Source organism: Coenobita brevimanus, chromosome 5, assembly GCF_032717465.1.
Source record: "Coenobita brevimanus isolate Jiangsu-jjx chromosome 5, ASM3271746v2, whole genome shotgun sequence".
NCBI classification, from domain to species: domain Eukaryota; kingdom Metazoa; phylum Arthropoda; class Malacostraca; order Decapoda; family Coenobitidae; genus Coenobita; species Coenobita brevimanus.
This window is the reverse complement of record NC_136958.1, coordinates 44,973,805-44,990,226: the sequence shown is the minus strand read 5'-3', so window position 1 is coordinate 44,990,226 and position 16,422 is coordinate 44,973,805.

Here is a 16,422-nt window from a genome sequence, read left to right as displayed (position 1 = left end):
AGGGGTTGGTGCAGTATTAGAATCTGCGTGCGTTTACGAGTGTGCGTGGGGGGAGGGATTTTATATGTATCTGTGTGAGAATGATACTGCGTTTTGCGTTTTTGCGTGTGTATGTTTTGTGTACGTTCGTGCATATTTACGTAATCCATGCGTAAGAGCGACAACGAAAATGATGATAATGACGAGAGAGGTTGATGATAATTGTGATGATGATGATGATGATAAGAAACGTTACGATGGCGAAGATGAAACACCAAAACGCTGACGAAAATAATGATAATAAAGACAGTGAAGACGACTACGAAGGACGACTATTATGACGACCTAATACCACTACCACCACACTACCACCACTACCACCACCACCACCACTCACATCTCCACTTCCACCCAAATTTTCAAGGTGCTCTTTGCTCTTAACCTCCTGGAGGCAAAATACTTTCCTGCATTCTCCCTGTTTTTTTCCCGTTTCCTTTCCCTTTTTTCTCCTCCACATTTCAAAAAGCGAAGGGACGGGGAGAGAGCATGCAAAGTGGCGATTGGAAGTTTGGATGGAGGGAGGGTGGCTCGGAGTGGTGGTGAGGGAGTGGAGAGGTGGATTAATGGAGGAGGAGAGGAGGTATGGGAGAATATAGGAAGGCGGATAACGAGAGAGAGAGAGAGAGAGAGAGAGAGAGAGAGAGAGAGAGAGAGAGAGCAGTACCCTTGTGTGTCGATATTACCTTTTCCCAGTGCAGTTATTGGGGCATGAGTGAGTGGAGGGCCGAGGAGTAATCTGCGGTGGTGCTGTGGGGTTGTGATAATGTGGTTGTGGTAATGTTGATGGTGATGGTGGTGGGGTTGGCATGTGTGGTGGTGGTAGTGGTGGTAGGTTGGTGGTAGGGGTTTGATCGTGTGGTGGTGTTGGGGTTGTGGTGATGTTTGCGTATGTGGTGCTGATGGTAATGGTGTGGTGATGGTAGGGGTTTGATCACGTGTGGTAGTTTGAGTTGCTGGTGAGGTTGTGAATGTGTGGGGTTTGTGGTGGCGTAGTGGGAGGAGAAATATTAGGTGTTGGTGGTAGTTGTGTAATGTGAGGAGAAATATTGGGCGGTGGTGGTGGAGAGCAGGTTGTGGTATTGTGATGGTGTTGGTGGTGTATGCTTCCGAGGTAGGCTGTGATGGTGGTAGTGTGGCGTTGTGGTGGTGGTGTATGGGATGTGTGATTTTGTGGTGAAGGTACGAAGGTAGTATTACAGTAGGTTATTGGTGTGGTGATTGTGGCGCCGTGGGGATGGGGTTGTGGTGATGTGATGGGTAGTGTGGTATTGTGAAGGTTTGTGGTGGTGTGGTAAGGGCGTGATGATGATTCTTTGGTATTATGGTAGTATTGTGATTCTGGTCTATTATTATGGTGGTGGTGTGGTGGGGATGTGGTGATGATGATTTGGTAGTGGTGAAGCTGTAGTGGTGATGAGATTATGGTATTTGTGTTGGTAGTGTGTTATTGTGGGGTAAGCTTCCGGGTAAGCCTGTGGTTATTGTATGGTGTGTTGATATGGTACCAGTATACAGTAGGTTGCATAGGTTGTAATAATGAATGTTGACGATGATGATGAAGATGAGGAGGAGGGTAGTGGTGGTGGTGAGGAGGTAGTGGTGGCGTTGTAGCTTTTATCTGTTCATCACTCTCTCTCTGTTCATCATCATCATTATCGTTATCAGTATCGACTTACTGACTGGAAGAGACGGGGACGCAGTACGTGATGTGCATTGAGAGGGATAGAACTGGGACAGACTTTTAAATGTAGGGTAAAGGATGGACTGGTGACGATAATGAAAGAGAAAATAAGGAGCATTTGGGAAGATTAATTGACGGGAAATGAATGGCGGTAATGAATAAAGGACCGGTAGAAATAAATGGTAAATAAATGGCAGTGATAATGGTAGATAGTAGGAGATAAATGTGTCTGGTAATTGAAGTTAAAAAATAGTGTGATTCAAGGAAGAAAAGAACAAAATTAACAAGGATACAGCGAATCTTTAGAAGTGGTAAAAGATATTTAGTGTGTAGGAGCACTGGTAGTTACGAGTAGGAGGGAAATGTTTAATATCAGCGGGAAATGCAGCAGCCGTTGGAAAAAAAGATCGGCTAGTTATTTGGAATTCTTGATACGCCTCATATATTTAGATAGATAGATAGATGTAGAAATAGATATGTAATTTACCTGTCTCTCTGTCAATCTATCTGTCTGTCTGTCTATCTATTTGTCATGTAAGGAGTGGCCTCAGCAAAAGTGTCTCCAGTCACTTCTCTTATTTCTCAGTAATGACTCCTCCCGCCACACCACTCCACCCTGCCTCATGTACTGTACTCTCTCTCTCTCTCTCTCTCTCTCTCTCTCTCTCTCTCTCACCCTGAAATCATTATGCATCTTGTGCCAGCTCATTAACCTGTTTTTATTTTCTCTGCACGCACGATTATGGAGTGGGAGAGAGAGAGAGAGAGAGAGAGAGAGAGAGGAGTTATGAGGAGAGGGGAAATGGGAGAGACAATAATGGGAAGAGGGAAGGGGAGAGAATTATAAGGAGAGGGAAGAAGATGGAGGAGGAGAGAGAATAATGGAAGGAGGAGGAATGAGGAGGGGAGAGAAGAATAAGGAGAGGAAAATAGGAGATAGAGAATTGTGGGTCGAGGGAGGATGGAGAAACTATGAGGAAAGGATGCGGAGAGAGAGAGAGAGAGAGAGAGAGAGAGAGAGAGAGAGAGAGAGAGAGAGAGAGAGAGGGAGAGAATTGGTTGTGACGTTGATTTTTAAAATATTGTCATGAAACACCGTAGGATTTGTCTTGACCTGCCCTATACACATCCAACAAATCTGTTAGAAACTGGATAAAAAAAAATTCGTTATATCATGGCCGTGAGAACAGTTCCGGCCTCGTGAGAATAGTCCCGGCCCCATGAGACTATAATATAGTCAGATTAGAGGACTGAATAGACTGTAGTCGCGGAGCAGGACTCTGAGGTTGTCATTATCGTACCCTGGCAACCTACCATTCGAGAGTGCGTCCGATTTCGTATCATATTATACACGAATCATATTATATGCACGAATATATTATACACGATTATTATTATACATGAACATATTATACACGAATCATATTGTTATGCACGAATATATTATACACGAATATTATTATACACGAACATATTATACACGATTCATATTGTGCACGAATATATTATACACGAATAATATGACACACGAATATAAGTATGCACGAATATATTATACACGAATAATATTACACACGAACATATTATACACGAATCTTATTATGCACGGATATATTATCCACGAATATTATTATTCACGAACATATTATACACGAATATTATTATACACAAATATTATTATACACGAACATATTGTACACGAATCATATTGTTGGTCACGAATATATTATACACGAATAATATTCCACACGAACATATTATACATGAATCACATGCGTCTGATATTATACGCGAAATCATGCACTTTTGAATCGTAGGTTGCCAGGGCACGATAACAACAACCTCAGAGTCGCGCGCCGCGGCTATAGTAACCAAGGAGACTCATTTTTAGAGCAGGAATAAAGCTGACTAAATTTCATAGAACCACAACATAATATTCAAGCTGTCAGTGGCCCACTTCCGTCAGATAAACACAAATTTACAGTAGAATTAGTGTTGTTTTTGTTAGCATTATAATGTTTAGTTTGCTTCATGTTTACGTCTGTCCGATAGCACGATAACTCTCTCTCTCTCTCTCTCTCTCTCTCTCTCTCTCTCTCTCTCTCATCTTTTGTCTGCCTGTCTCGAACCTTTGTGGGAACGACCTTGCTTCTCTTTACGTCTCAGGCTAACTCCTTCTTTCCTTCCCTTTTTTCCTTAATTCCTTCCTTTCTTCGACGTCTCTTTCTTTCCCTATTTCCCCTTCCTCACTTTTTCCCATCCAGTTCCCTTTTCCTCCTAATTCTTTTCACCATTTCCACTCCTTTTCCTTCCTTCTTCCTTTTCACATCCTTCCCTCTTCTCCCTCCCTGTTCTTTTCAGCATTTCCTCCCTTCCTCCCATTATCTCCTTCGCCCCCTCCTTTTCTCCCCTCCTTGCCAGTCCTCGTACCCTCTCCCCCCCTCCTCTCCTCCCCCTACGACTCCCCCCTTCCTCTCCTCCCCCTACCCTTCCCCATCCTCTCTGCACAAGGGCCAATTTAAATCCCAACTCCAGTACGAACTGACGTTCAAACTCAAGTGCCAACTCAGGTCCCAACACAGTTACCAAACGCAAGTACCAACTTAAATCTTATCACAAGTACCAACTCAAGTCATAACTCAAGCGTTAACTTAGTCCCAACTCAAGCGGAAACTTAAGTATCAGCTCAAGCGTCCCAACCCAAGCTCCAACCTAAGTCCCAACTCAAGTGCCAACGTAAATTACAACTCAAGTGTCAACTTAAGTCCCAACTAATGAATCAACTTAAGTGCCAACTCAAGTGACAACGTGCCAACTCAGGTACGAACATTAATCCCAACTCAAGTGAAACCTTAAGTGCCAACTCAAGTGCCAACTTGGGTCAAAACTCAAGCGCCAACGTAGGTCCCAACTCAAGTGCCAACCCATGTCTCAACTCAAGCGCCAACCTTAGTCCCAACTCAAGCACCAGCTTAATCACAACTCACGGGTCAGCATAGGTCCCAACTCAAGTGCCAACGTTAGCTCCAACTCAAGTGCCAACGTAAGTGTCAACGAAAGCTCCAACTAGTGCCAACGGAAATGCCAACTCAAGAGCTAACTTAAGTGCCAACTCAAGAGCTAACTTAAGTGCCAACTAAAGCGCCAACTTATGTTGCAACTCAAGCGCAAACATACATCCCAACTCAAGTGACAACATAAGTGCCAACTCAAGTGACAACACAAGTGCCAACTCAAGTGACAACATAAGTGCCAACTCAAGTGACAAAATAAGTGCCAACTCAAGTGACAAAATAAGTGCCAGCTCAAACGTCAACTCAGGTCCAAACTCATGCGCCAGCTTGGGTCTTAGCTTAAGTTACAACTTAAGTCCCAACTCAAGCTCCATCATGTTTCATCTCAAGCGGAAACTCAAGTCCCAATTCAAGCACCATCTTTAGTCCCAACGAAAGGGCGAGCTTACGTCCCAACTCAAGCATCAACTGAAGTTCCAATTCAAGCACCAGCTTAAGCCCCAACTCAAGCGCCACCTTAAGTCCAAACTTAAGTGCCAAATAAAGTGCTATCGTAAATGATAAGTGCAAATGTGAGTGCCAGTTCAAGTGCCAACTTAAGTGCCAACTCAAATGCAAACTTAAGAGAAAACTCAAATGCCAACTTAAATGCCAACTTAAGTGCAAACTCACGTGGTGACGTAAGTGCCAATTCAAATGTTAAGCTCCGACCAAAGTGCCAAATAAAGTCCCAAAATAAGTGCCAACTTAAATCCTAAGACAAGTGCCAACTTAAGTCCTAAAACAAGTGCCAACTTAAATCCAACACAAGCGCCAATTTAAATCCCAACTCAAGTACCAACTATAGCTCAAACTCAAGTGTCAACTCAAGTCCCAACACAGGTACTACTTGGGCCCAAACACAAGTACCAACTGAAGTCCTAACACAAGTACGAGCTCAAGTCCTAACTCAAGCGCTAGCTTAAGTCCCAACTCATGTGCCAACTAAGATCCCAACTCATGCGTCAACTTGTCCCAATCCAAACACCAACTTAAGTTCCAACTCAAGCACCAACTGAAGTCCCAACTCAAGCACCAACGAAGTCCCAACTCAAGTGCCAATGTAAGTCACAACTCAAGTGCCAACGTAAGTTACAACTCAAGCACCAACTTAAGTCCCAGTTCACAAGTCAACTCAAGTCCCAACTCAAGCGCCAACTTATGCTGCATCTCAAGCACCAACATTAATCCCAACTCAGGTGAAACCTTAAGTGCCAACTTGAGTCAAAACTCAAGCACCAACTCAGGTCCCAACTCAGGTACCAAACGCAAGTACCAACTTAAGTCTTAATACAAGTACCAACTCAAGTCATAACTCAAGCGGTAACTTAGTCTCGACTCAAGCAACAACTTAAGTATCAACTCAAGCGTCAAATGATATCCCAACTCAAGTGCCAACATAAGTTACAACTCAAGTGCCAACTTAAGTCCCAACTCATGAATTAACTTAAGTGCCAACTCAAATGACAACGTGCCAACTCAAGTACGAATATTAATCCCAACTCAAGTGCCAACCCATGTCTCAACTCAAGCGCTAACCTCAACTCAAGCATCAGCTTAATCACAACTCAAGGGTCAGCATAGGTCCCAACTCAAGTGCCAACGTAAGCTCCAACTCAAGTGCCAACATAAGTGCCAACGTAAGCGCCAACCCAAGTGCCGACGTAAGTTTCAACGTAAGATCCAATTCAAGTGCCAACGTAAGTGCCAACTCAAGAACTAACTTAAGTGCCAACTAAAGCGCCAACTTATGTTGTAATTTAAGCGCAAACGTAACTCCCAACTCAAGTGACAACATCAGTGCCAACTCAAGTGACAACACAAGTGCCAACTCAAGTGACAAAATAAGTGCCAACTCAAATGCCAACTCTGGTCCAAACTCAAGCGCCAACTTGGGTTCCAACTCAAGCGCCAACTTAATTCCCAACTCAAGCGGCAACCTAAGTCCCAACTCAAGCGCGAACTTAAGTCCCAACTCAAGCGCGAACTTAAGTCCCAACTCAAGCGCCAACTTAAGTTCCAACTCAAGCGCCAACTTAAGTTCCAACTCAAGCGCCAACTTAAGTTCCAACTCAAGCGCCAACTTAAGTCCCAACTCAAGCACCAAGTTAAGTCACAACTCAAGAGCCAACCTAATTCCCAATTCAAGCTCCATCTTAGGTCCCATCTGAAGCCTCAACTTAAGTTCCAACTCAAACACCAACTTAAATCCCAACTCAAGCGCCAACTTAAGTCCCAACTCAAGCGCCAACTTAAGTCCCAACTCAAGCACCAACTTATGTCCCAGCTCAAGTGCCAACCTATGACCGAACTCAAGCGCAAACTTAAAGACCCATCTCAAGTTCCAACTAAAGTCCCAACTCAAGTGACAACTTAGTTCCCAACTTGTCCCAATTTAAGTGCCAACTTAAGTGCCTCAAGTGGCACTCAGGTGGCACCTATGTGGAAGTGTTCTACTTAAGTGTCACTTAAGTTCAAATTTCACTTAAGTGCCACTTGAGTGGAACTTGATCTTAAGCAGCAGTTAAGTAGAACACACACACACACACACACACACACACACACACACACACACACACACACACACACACACACACACACATTCTCTCTCTCTCTCTCTCTCTCTCCCCTAACCAACAAAGATTCAAGGGTGAATTTGCATCTGTAATTACTTAAACTTTAAGAATTATTTTTTTTTATGCATGAAAGAAGGAACCAAAGGCCAGAAGCCCGCACGATTTCTCCCTCCCAGAAATTAAATACATTAATAAGAGGGCTGAATTCAGGATGTGTTCATTTGGAGATGCCTGGATGCACTGCGTTTGAAAGATTGGAGGTCATAGGCAGTAGGAAATACAGAGGAAGACAGTTCCAGAGTTGACCTGTTGCATACATGGAGGACTGGGAGTAAATCGTTTAGAAAAGAGATGAGAGCAGGGTTGGAGTAATTGTAATTGTAATTTAACTGAAATGTAATTATTTAGAAATATTGTAATTGTAATCATAATTGTAATTAAAAGTAAAATTGAAGTAATGAATTGTAATTGTAATTAATTGAAAAGTTAATTGTAATTAAATTGGTATTATGAAAGGGAAGGAGAGTGGTAGTGGTAAGTTTATCCCATACCCAGCTGTCATTATGGGATTAAGATGCCACAGGATTAACCCAGCTAAGCCGCGTTTTGACAGTTCTCCTGCCTTTGTCCTCAACACTCTCATGGCACCTGACCCACCTGAGTCGAGGCCACCGAGAAAAGTGGCCTGGGTTGAGCTGGGTTGTGATAATTTTGATGGTCGACACACAGCATTTAACACTGCATCTGCCTATGAGGAAATTGTCAATCGGTTCAGTATTCAAGGGAAAGTAAAGAAAGTTGTAGCTGATGATGCATCTTAATGGTGAAAGTATTTGACATTTCCTTCCCAAGTTTCTACATAGATCAGAAGCAAGAGGAGGCTGGAAATTCGTGTGACCCCAACATCGCTGATGAGGATATTTGCTTTGAAGATGTTCTGACTTTCCTTCCTCAAAGAATGGAAGGTTTTGCCCGGCCTTTAGTTCCTTGTTCCTTGCATTAAAAAAAATAAAAAAAAAATACTCAGCCACTTCCCTGTCTTCCTTCTCAACGCAGTCCACATCCAAACAGTTTCAGATCTGTAATAAGATAGTGACTCAAATATCTTTACTTCGTTATCTAAAAATTGTCTGAACTTCTCTATGGATCCTTGATTTATTATTTATTATTAGGTGTGAATATTGTTAGGTTTATGAAAGCGATGACTCATTGTGTGTGTGTGTGTGTGTGTGTGTGTGTGTGTGTGTGTGTGTGTGTGTGTGTGTGTGTGTGTGTTATTTTTAGCGCATTTAATCAGACAGATTCCCAACTATCAGCTCAGTTGATGGCCAAGTGTATAAGTTCCTGCCGTGCCACACACAAAAAGTATTTCTCCGATTTTATATAAACTTGTTAGAAATGTTCCTATATTCGTTTCGTGTTCCTCTCCTGTCTCTTTATTTTTAACTCGATCTCACTACGTCTGTATTATATCTAGCGATCTTAATGACATTCAAGTTAATTTTTCCATTCTTACCACGTAACTTATTGCCTTATCTTTCTCCTCGTCCGCTCCGGCTCTCATTTTCCCTATTTTCATTAATGCTGTCCCACTCCTGCTGTTGTTCAACTTGATCTTTCCCCTTCTTGCTTTTCATTTCGTCTTTCTATCTGTCTGTCTGTCTACCATATTCTCCATTACACCAACTTATTACGGTAACTTATTTCATTCTCATTTTTTCAGCTGTTCGTGGACCTCCAGCCTCTCCTCCCACCACATCTCGTGAGCAGTTGTCAGCATAGAGGTAGAGAGAGGTGGAGACGACCTCATGACATGACTGTGAAGCCGCTGATCTGTCATCCAGACGCCTTCAATATGGCGGATATCCAGGTGACAGCCTGACCTGACGTCCTTCCTAAGTTCCTACCTCCATGGATGTGAATGTTCGTATTATTTATTTATTTAATTAATTAATTATATATGCATAAATCGGTGTTCATGTTATTTATTTATTTATTTATTTATTTATTCATATATGCATAATTGAGTGTTCATATTATTTATTTATATATTCATAAATGAGTTCATATTATTCATTTATTAATTTGTTGGTAGTTTTTATGTTTATGTATTTTATTATTATGTATTGCAGATTTGTATCTATTTCAATTGCAGCCTCACGTTTTTATTTTGCATATTTATCATGTATTATATATTTCTGAATTCTTAGTTTTATAATTTCGTGTATTTTATATTATGAATTGCAGTTTTATATCGTGTATTGCCGTTATAGCTTCACGTTTTTATAATTATTTGTGTATATATTAAATCATGTCAGTCTTGTCTTGTGTATGTGAGAACCGAAGGTGAAATGGATGAAATGCCAATGAAAGTAAAGATTATGCGTCTTTGGAGCAATAGGGTTAATTTTTGCATATGTGTATCGTGTAGGTGTTGCGTGTTGTGTATTGTAGGTGTTGCGTGTTGTGTATGTGAGGACCGAGGGTGTAGTGGACTTAAATACCAGTCAGGGTAAGGATTATGTGTCTTTGGAGAAATGATTTGAACTCCCGAGGTGGCTGGAGATTTTTAGACGCTTTTATGCCAACAGGGACCTAGGCTGGTCACTTACCCTTAAGTTTCTGATTCTCTGTAGCCTGGTTTCCGTCTCCTTCTTCTTTGCTATCCTTATCTCATTCTAGTAGTTCAGTTACTCTTCTAGCAGCTGCCTAGCATGGGCCAACCGGCCTACTGCAGTTATCCTCTCTTCTTATGTTCTTATGTTCTCTTTGCCTTATTCGAGATTATGTTACCTACTGTATATCATCATTTTCGTCGGAAGAGAGTTGAGTTGGTCTGTTTGTCTATATCTGTCTATGAGCTTTGTGTATTTATCAGTCTGTCTGCTTTGTGAATTTGTCTTTATCTTTATCTGTCTATATCTGTCTATCGATCTTTCTATGTCTCTATGTCTGTTTGTATGTCTGTTGATAAAATAATAATAATAATAATAATAATAATAATAAGAATAATATGCATATATGTACTCGTGCGAATGTATGTATGTATGTATGTATGTATGTGTGTACGTATGTATGTTTGTGTCCGTCCCTACTGCACAATATATCAGTATGGCTATCTGTCGTGAACCAATGACCTGCCTGTGAATCTATCTCCATCGATATTTATCTATCCATCTATTACCTAACATTGCATCCCTTGGTTGTGTGATGTGTGGTGGTATGCAGTATGGTGTGTGGTGTGGTGTGGCAGTGGGAGGTATGGTAGTGAGATGTTTATGATGCATAGTGTGGTGTGGTGTGGTTGTATGAGGTGTGGTAACTAGTAATGTGGTGTGGTGTGGCAGTGGGAGGTGTGGTAGTGTGAGATGTGGTAGCGTGAGGCGTGTTAGGGCGAGGTTTGGTAGTGTGCAGTGTGGTGTGGTGTGGCAGTTTGTAGTGTGGTTTGGTGTGGCAGTGTATGGTGTGGTTTGGTGTGACAGTGTGGTGTGGTGTGGCAGTGTGAGGTGTGGTAGAGTGTAGTGTGGTGTGATGTGGCAGTGTGTGGTGTGGTGTGTTGTGGTTGTGTGTAGTATAGTGTGGTATGGTTGTGTGTGGTGTGGTAACCTGTAGTGTGGTGTGGTTGTGTGTGGTGTGGTAACCATGGTGTGGTTGTGTGTGGTGTGGTAACCATGGTGTGGTTGTGTGTGGTGTGGTAACCTGTAGTGTGGTGTGGTTGTGTGTGGTGTGGTAACCTGTAGTGTGGTGTGGTCTGGTGTGGTGTGGCAGTGTAAGTGGTGTGGCGGCGAATTGTGTGGTATGATGTGGTTGTGTGAGGGATGGTGGTGTGTGGGGGTGGTATGGTATGGCAGTGAGTGGTGTGGTATGGTGTGGTTGTATGTGGTGTGTAAGTGTAATGGTTTACCAATGTTAGGTATGTCTGTATGTAGTGTGGCAGTGAATGATCATTTATGTTGCTTTTGGCTCCAAATGCTCGCGGACTTCATATGACAAAAATTTCGTAAAATGAGCACAGGTAGACTGAGGTGGAGGAGGGAGAGAACAAAGGGAGATGAGGGGTGGTGGGGAAAGAGAGGGAGGGGAGAAGGAAGGAGGGAGAGAGTGGAGAGGAGGGGAGGGGAAGAGGACTGGAATAAAAGAGGCTGGAGGGATTAAAATAAATAACGAAGCAGACACAGGGTTGAACAGAAAGAAAGAAAGCGAAAGTGTGTGTGTGTGTGTGTGTGTGTGTGTGTGTGTGTGTGTGTGTGTGTGTGTGTGTGAGAGAGAGAGAGAGAGAGAGAGAGAGAGAGAGAGAGGTGGTATTATAGCTGTAATCAGTCTGAAGACTGCATTGCACACAGGTCACCTGCGCCAACAACACAACGTACACTCCTTGAGTGCTCTGGCAAAGCCCTGTCTCGGCCGTGGCCTTCCTTAGAGACTTTGGGCTGTTGGGCCAGACTGCCTAGGGAACAGCAACTACTACTACTGTAATCAGCCTTATGGAGGGTTACGTAAGAGTAATAATGGGTTTATGTCCGGGTCATGGTGATGAATAGTACCCCTGATTTCAATCCTGGTTAGGCATAATCTCTCTCTCTCTCTCTCTCTCTCTCTCTCCTGCTACCTTCAGACGATTTTTAAGGCTGAGATGGATATCATAATTATAATGAAGAGGCTGGAAACAGTCTCCATTATCCTTGTAACTACTAAAGGTCTTACAGTAGATTATTATTATTATTATTATTATTATTATTATTATTATTATTATTATTATTATTAAATAGCAGTAAAGTATCCTATATTACTTCTGTGCGGGTGTTGTTTTTTTTGTTGTTGTTAGGCAGCCTCGGTGTCTCTGGCCGAGTAGACCTATTAACCTCAGGCAAGCAATCGCCTTTGCAGGACCGTGCCATGCAGGAAACCGATGTTCCTTTGCGATAGACAGTGCATCGCCACAGTAAGGCAGGGGGAATTGTGTGGAGATTCGGTTCCCTGATAGACGCAGTATTTGCCTCTCCATCCAGTTAAGAGGAGCACCGTAGTGGGCTCCACATCACCGTGATATTTGGTTAGGTTACTGCTCAGCGTTGGAAGTGGTATCTTGGGCTACAGGAAACCATTAGGCTTGGCATAATGTCTACAGCCACCAGAAATGGAAAGAAGAGCAACATAAAGTGACATGAAAGATGTGGGAAATGGGAAGAGAGTAGGGCGGACAGAAAAATAATAACACGTGAAGGAAGAAATAGGCAGTACTACATTGAGTGAATGGTGGTCGCCTTCACCTACCAATCCCCTATGGTTATAGGTTTCATAGGCTTACCTACGGTGTCAAGATCGATATTAACGACAGTTCCGTAGTTACTGCCTGGGCTACACCTGCTTTCAGTTATCAGCTAGCCCGGGAAGAATCTGATTATCCTGTAATAACTTTTAGAAACATCTCACTCTGTATTAAAATTAGAGTACTTTTAGGATTTCAATTGTCCGCCACACCCCGCAAAGTAACTGTGAAATTGTAAAATCTCTGTAATAATAAAGAATGTTGGCGAGGCGTCAATTATTTTTAAAGTACATTAACAATACGGGCATTTTATGTAAACGGCAAAGAAATTATACTAAGATTTTTGGAACATGGTATGTATTTTTCATTAATTTCTATAATTGGCAAGATGGATCATGAACCAGCCACGCCTTGTCTCTGATAAAGTCGCCAGTTAACCCTAATTGTTGCATTGTAAGGTCAGTATTTTACATTAGTGAAAAAAAAAAATCCTGTCATCTCTAGATTATTTTACGTTATGCAGAATTCTTAACCAACACTTAGACTTTATGACTCGGCCAATATACCCTTTTTATTCTAACTTGGTCTATAATCACCATCTCTGTCTTGAATGTTGAGATTTAAAATGAGAACGATAGATGATGCAAGCCACGAAGGAGAGCTATGGAAAGGAGGTAGAGCCATGGGATTGCCTTATTCCACCACTGAGCTATGTGAAATAAACTGCAAAAGGACAAAGCTCTGGGCCAAGTAAAAGTGAAAGCACTATAGGCCACCAGGAAAGCTATGAAGACGCCAGATAGTGTTGATAAAGTTGTAAGGGTAATCATTCATCATTTTCAAAACTGTTTTTAAATAAATTACTCATTCTGTTCTCCAGCATTTGTTTTCTGTGATGGCTTAAAATTTTCCGCCTGCATTCTCTGTTAAGGAAGGTTAATTAATCAGTCTAAATGCACGTTATTAATGAGCTTACTTACACAAGATGGGTTAGAAGGGTTAAAAAGCAAGGTCAGCCTGTGATAATGCTTACTGCTGGGTGGAGAGAGAGAGAGAGAGAGAGAGAGAGAGTGACAGACGAACAGACAGACATAAAAACAAACAGAAAAAAGATAGTGAAAAAGAAGAGGAAAAGAACAGAGAAACCAGAGCCATTCCGGAAAAAATAAAAATAAATTGATGGAGAGAAGGAGGGGGGAAGAGGAACAAAGAATAAAGGCAGGGCGTGGTGTTAGGGGTGATAACAGCAGAATTATAACCCGATATATCCTTTAATAAACATTGTATACTCCTCACACCTCCCTTCGTGGTAGAGAGAGAGAGAGAGAGAGAGAGACTTCGACAAGATTACTGGATGTGGAGGACGTAATCTAAAAGAAGTGGAATTGTCTTGTCCATGGCTTTTGTGTGTGTGTGTGAGAGAGAGAGAGAGAGAGAGAGAGAGAGAGAGAGAGAGAGAGAGAGAGAGAGAGAGAGAGAGAGAGAGAGAGAGAGAGAGAGAGAGAGAGAGAGAGAGAGAGAGAGAGAGAGAGAGAGAGAGAGAATAATGGTGATGATGATGTATGTTGTGAGTTATTACATATTTGTCATCAACAGTAATTACCCGCCACTTCGCCCTGTAAATAATTTCTCTATTTTTATTTACTCTTCCTCATTATCACCTCCATCTCATAATTACCACCCTTCCTTTGTCATCACTTTGTCCTCCATTTATTTTGTTTTTTTTTATCTCTTTCTTTCTTTTCCCCTCCTCTCCAGCCTTTTCCACTCACTTCTCCATATCACTCCCCCTCCCCTTCATCTCATAATCCCTTTCTTCCCTTCCCTTGACTTCCCTTACCTCTCCTCCTCCTTTCGTTTCCTTTTCCCTCCTTTCTTCTCCCATACCTCTCATAACAGTCTTCTCGTCTTTCACTTCTCTCTCCGCTCACCGTCTTTATTCTCTACATCTGACATACATACACTATATATATATATATATATATATATATATATATATATATATATTTATGTGTGTGTGTGTGTGTGTGTGTGTGTGTGTGTGTGTGTGTGTGTGTGTGTGTGTGTGTGTGTGTGTAAAATATCCTTTTGTGCATGTCACTCCACCTTGATATCTTAGCATGCTGATATTTCTCGTTTTGTGTATGGAGACTTGAAAGGTGTCCAGGGAAAAGTGTACCAAACTTCGGGAGGTTAACCGTTACGATCCTACGGTTGCTAATGATTTTACAAGTAAATTATGAACATAAGAACATAAGAAGAGAGGATAACTGCAGTAGGCCTGTTGGCCCATGCTAGGCAGCTCCTAGAAGATTAACTGAACTACTAGAATGAGATAAGGATAGCAAAGAAGAAGGTGATGAGGAGAGGGTGTAAGAGGGTGTGGGGTGAGGAGGAGAGGGTGTAAGAAGGGTGTGTGGGTGAGAGGGAGAGGGTGTACGAGTGAGGGGATGTGGGGTGAGGAAGAAAGGGTGTAAGGGGGGTTGTGAGGTGAGAAGTGTAAAGGGGGGAAAAAATAGGGTGTTAGAGGAGTGTGGGGTGAGGAGACGAGGGTGAGATACACCTTTCATCAAGAGGTCATCAGCAATTATACCTGTGCAGCAGTTAAGAATTAGACCCATGTTGATACAGCATCTATACATAAAATTAACCCAAGAAAAGCCTCCTGATATCTGGCACTTATTCCAGGACACCGTAATACAATTTTCTTTCCTTGCCTCCTCCACTCCTCTCTCCTTCCCTCTCCGCCTTTCAGAGGACATCGTGGAAGGCATATTATTACAGACATCACTAGTCCTTTTTCTGCTGTCATAATTTCTTTGACATATATTTTTTTGTTCATGCTTCTTTTCACTTTAACCGCGTCTTCATTCTCTCTTTATATCTAAGACTTCCACTTTTTTTTTTTCTCATAGTCTTTTATCTGGCAACAATTTTTCTTCCTTTCCTTCATTCCTCCTCCTCCTCCTCTCTCTCTCTCTCTCTCTCTCTCTCTCTCTCTCTCTCCATATTCCTTCCATTATCCTTATACTTTATGTCCACCGATTTCCTCATTTCCACTTCCCTAATTCTTGCTCTTCTCTCTTTTCTTTTTCATTGTTCCTCTCTCTCTCTCTCTCTCTCTCTCTCTCTCTCTCTCTCTCAACTCCTTCAGCCCGAGAACGTTTTTATTTTTCCTTATTCTCCTTCTATAATGTCTGTTTTCATCTAAGGGAACTGGGTCATGAAATTTGATAAGCCCTAGGTATGCTGTAGAATTGAATCTCCTTGGTTACTAGTCAAATCTGCATTTCAATCTAACTACACCTGGCCATCAACTGGGCTGAAAGGGGCTAGGGTGTAATGTAGGAATGAATCTCCTTGGGCCAAGTGAAAGTGAAAGAATATATCTCCCGCAGTTTATATATAATGTTTTTGTACGAACATTTATATCAACAGTTACCTTTTTTTCCTTCATAATATGTAAGAACGACGTCGAACCAAGTTTTTGAAAAGATCCAGGAATGTAAGAGTTCTCTGTGGTAAGAAATTAAGGAGAAAAGTGTCGTGGGTGTTGGCGGAGCATTGCGGTGAGATGTGCAGACTGCACACACACACACACACACACACACACACACACACACACACACACAATACTCTCTAATGGAACTTGCTGGTGGGAAAATGTGTGTATGTAACTGGTGGTGTGAGAGGTTGCCATGGTAACACACAGGCACCTCCCACTAGTCAACCAAAGACTTCCTTAGCGATATATTTTTGGACAAGGCTGATTAACATCCTTTTGTACGTTTTTTATGCAGATTA